The sequence below is a fragment of the Mytilus edulis genome, chromosome 11 (genome assembly GCF_963676685.1).
Source record: "Mytilus edulis chromosome 11, xbMytEdul2.2, whole genome shotgun sequence".
NCBI lineage: Eukaryota > Metazoa > Mollusca > Bivalvia > Mytilida > Mytilidae > Mytilus > Mytilus edulis.
The window spans coordinates 26,037,806-26,042,386 of NC_092354.1; the positions used below are offsets into that span (position 1 = coordinate 26,037,806).

The 4,581-nt window shown below is 30.2% G+C and overlaps 1 long non-coding RNA gene across 1 annotated transcript; it reads left to right on the forward strand.

Moving 5' to 3' along the window:
• Positions 1–312: 312 nt before the first annotated feature.
• LOC139495422 (uncharacterized) lies at positions 313–3,532 on the forward strand. The gene is made up of 3 exons (XR_011657335.1): positions 313–545; positions 921–1,193; positions 2,210–3,532. It is a non-coding gene; the product is annotated as an uncharacterized lncRNA (long non-coding RNA).
• The last annotated feature ends 1,049 nt before the right edge of the window (positions 3,533–4,581 follow it).

A 4,581-nucleotide genomic window follows, 5' to 3' on the forward strand; every position in this document is an offset into this window, starting at 1 on the left:
GTCCGGTGTTGACGGTTTAAGAACCTATCCAAAACTGAATATAAATTATTTTTAAGAAGTATATAAAACAATAATTTAGAAATACATGTAACAACGGATTAGGCAATTATTGTCCATTGTTCAGATAATCTGCTAAAACTGTCTTTGACACGTAGATACGAAGTCCATTATCGGATTAGTAGAAACATACATTTTAAACCAAATATAATTGTGTGGGAATATTTCAGCTAAAAATGACAATTGAAAGATATAGTAATTAAAGTCAGAAAGATGATAGTCCAAATAATTAGCATGCTTTTCGTCCGGTCATAGTAGCTTCATATATATGTCCCAGTGTACATTTCAAAATATTTGCTTTTAAGTTCATTTTATCATTTCTTAATTTGTGTTTCAGTCTTAAAAGACATGAAAGGGTTTGACTTAAGGTTTAATGTATTAACTACCTAACGAAGGATGCTCCAATTACCAACCCTTCAACTGTTTCCTGGAATTCTGTGTCATTCTGCAATATAATTGAATATAAATTGGCTTATCAAAAAACAATGGTATGTGGTTTATTTATGCTTTTATATAATTGTAAAATTGCAAAGTTGAATGGTAAATATTTCTTCTGTTTTGATCTTCAGGTTGTGTTTTTTAATAGTTACTTTATAATTAAAAATAGAGATCCACTATACATTATATATAATAATTCCAAATGATACTGAATTTTAGCTTAAAATGTGTTCAAGTATATATATTAATAGATTGGATTTTTAAACATGTGGTACAATCCAAAGAAGTATATTTGACATATTTATCATTTCAAACATCAATTAATATTTATTTGTTTTTTACAATATATTTAATTGGTATTAAAGTGAAAGTTCTGGTTATTTTGAAAAGATAACTTTGTTTTAGTTTTTTTTAATATTTTATAGGAATGGAGATCTTGAAAGAAAATCCAGCTCACCATTATGTTGGTGTCGGACATGGAGTTCAGGAAGATTGACCCCCTGAACTCCATGACCTCAAGATTCTTGACCACAATCTTGTCCCCAACAGAGAACCCATTGGTCATGGACTCCACAACTTAACTTTGATGGAGCGAGGCCTCATTAGTGTGTCAGTCAGCCTCAACCCCCTGTAGGGGTTTTCTGTACCCTCTGAAGGTTCCAGCTCTAATGGAATCTATTTTACAATAAATAAACAATGTAAGTTTTATATGTATGTTTATCTTGTATGATTTATACAATAATTAATCTAAAAGAGATTTCAAATATAAAAAAAAGGTGTAAAGGTTATTCAATTGCAACCAATAAAGGTATAGTTCAAAAAAAATCTGCTCTTTGGCACCACTTCTATTGTTTATTTAAAAAACCACATAGAAGCTGTGGTTTGTTCTTAATTTTCACATGTCCATCATGTTTAAATACATCATAAGCATAAAAAAAATCAAGCCAGGCCATGTGTGTATTTAAAGCTTTCAGGAATTATTTCTATTCTAATAATTAGATACAATCAAAATGTTTGTTACCATTAGCGACAACATGAAAAGTTCAATGTAGGATATAAAAAAATTAAACAAGTTTTTTCACAGACCCTACCCCACTTTTCTCAATTTAATTTGAGAAAAATTGATTGATATGACCAATATAGATATATGGTAAAGGGATGCTAATCCTGAAATCCCTTGCTTCCTGAGGTTCCAAATTTAAAGACATTTAAATCACAAAATTCGAGAAAAGAATCCTGGATCCGAAAAGAATCTATTCATAAACTCTGAGATTAAAAAACACCTGAATCACAGAGTTCGTATGAAGGGCATGATACCCACTCTTATGTAAAAATAGATTTTGGATAAACAAAACTTGCTGAAATTTCAACTCATCTCTACTCTAAACTATTTTATCCTACATTGATCTTATCTTTTGATGTTGTCCCTTTATGTAACTTCTGGTCAATTGCCATAATTGCAAAATGTGTACTTGACTGCTTTATTTAATGTAAATACTTGTTTTTGAAGATGCCACACTTGCTGATGAAATGTGAACCTCTAAAAACACATTTATTTCATGCTTATACATTAACATTTGAAGAAACTTGTTATTAAAATGATATGCAATTGATATATGTTAAAATATAATGATGTATTCTCCACATACTAATATTTGTAAAATGTAAAATTAATTTGAATACAAACTTACTCTGGTTATTTCCCCTCTAATAGATATCCTCTGATGATGGTCTTGCAGATTAGTAATAGAGTTGATGGCTACCACAGGAGGATTTTTGAAGAGACCTATAGCCTCCTCAAAACTGGTGAGAGGAAATGGTGCTGATTCGAAGCACTAAATAAAAACAAATGCCTTTTCATAAGATGTAATGTAAATAATTTTTATTTTATGCAAGTATTTTTGTTTAACATATATGTGCAGGAAAGCATTGTTGTTATCTTGTATGTTTTTTTTCTAAATTGTATAAATACCATTTGCCACTTATTTTAAAATTATTTCAATGCAGGAAAAGGATTTCCTCCTTTAATGTTTAATTTTATTTCTTGATGAAGGTAAAGGAACGCCTGTTATTTTAACCTGAATAAATTCTACTGTTTTGGACCAGCTCAATTGTTCGTTTCAGAAGAAAAAAATCATGAACACTTAGATTTATTTTTATATTATGTAAAATAAGTTTTATTTTAAGATACATGTTCTTTTTTTTTAATTGTATATACACACATTTGAAACTAATGCAAGTTATTTTATCCAGGAAAAGGATTTTTATGCTTTATTTCATTTTATTTCTTCATGAAGGTAAAGAAATGTCGTTATTTTAATATTCAATTCATATACTAACCAGGGCATGAGAAGGTAAAGACATCTTCTCATCATAGACCCTGTACTTCTTTATTAACTTGAACCTCAAGTTGATGGTAAACTTATTATCATACTGCAACTCGATTATTCTGCCCCCTTCAGTAACTATGTAGTTCACTTTGTATGAGACCCTGGGCTCCTCTTCCAGGAGTGCATGTATTTTCATAAAATCAAGGTCCTGAAACATTGAAAGACATAAATGTAATTGTTATTAATTGTTAAAGTGCCAACTGAAGTTTGGAAACATTTCTTTTAACTTTTAAGGTGCAAACAGAAGTTTGCCTATATATTTTTATTTTTATACGACCGCAAAAGCAAAAATTGAAATGGTTTTGGTCGTATATTGGTATCACGATGTCGTTGTTGCGTTCGGTTTCAAATTTGGTTTTTGCATTCCAACTTTAGTAAAAGTCGATAGAAATTTATGAAATTTAAACAAAGTTTATGACCAGAAAAGGAAGGTTGGGGTTGATTTTGGGTGTTTTGGTATATATCTGTGCCCTACGGAGCATTGTTTTTTTTACTTTTATATTTTTTTGATTTTAACAGAAATTGAGGTATTTTATTTTTACTCTTGTGTTTTTAAGCAACTCCTTTTTTACAATTGTCATTGTGAATACTGTTTTGCTTATACATTTGTAAATAACACTCACATAAACAATGCAATGAATGATGTATTTGATTTTGTATTTATTTATTTGGTGTTAAATTAGTTAAAATTGGCTCAGTGCTTGGAGCACTAAAATCAGACTTGAAAGTTTTTATTGACTTCAAGGTCTGGTTGCATTCTTGATATCGAATTTGAATAAGCAATGGTATGAAAATTTCACAATGGTTATCATTTTACTATTCTCAAGTTGTGCCCCTTTATCAGAATTTGAAGTATACATTCTTGAACTTAAGTTTACCCCAACCGAACATTATGAAAGCTATACACAATACTCAAAACTCAGATCATTTACAAATTTGGATAGGGTCATTTTTTATTATATGACCGCAAAAATTGAAAGTTTTGGGTCGTATATTGGTATAACGTTGGTGGCGTCATCGTCCGAAGACATTTGGTTTTTGCACTCTTAACTTTATTAAAAGTAAAAAATAGAAATCTATGAAATTTTAACACGAGGTTTATGGCCATAACAGGAAGGTTGGGATTGATTTTGAGTGTTTTGTCCCCAACAGTTTAGGAATAAGGGATCCAAATATGCATTTTCTTGGTTTTTGCACAAAAACTGGGAGTTTGGTCCCAACAAATTAGGGGCCGAAATTAAACTTGTTTAATTTCATCTAAAAATGGAATTATTGGGACTCTTTGATATTCCAAAAATTCAGAAACAAGAGGAGTGAACATCTTTTTAGAAGATTAAGAAATAGAGACCATGAAATGACTTTGAACACAAACAACATTAACACTATGCAGATTTAACTAATGGGATATCAAAACGTTTCTTGGATTTATGAATAATAAGGCCGGTTAAGAAGATTCTACATTCCAAAATGTGTTAGCCTTATTTGACACTAAATTCTTAGATATAAGAAGATGTGGTCCGAGTGCCAATGAGACAACTCTCCATCCAAATAACAATTTATCAAATTAAACCTGTAAAATAGGTAACCCCTTCAGTATGGGTAAAAAATTGCGAAAAATGATAGCCCATTGAGGTTTTTCTAGATTGATTTATATCCTCTGAAATGTCAATTCAAATGAGAAGTAAACGTTTGCAAT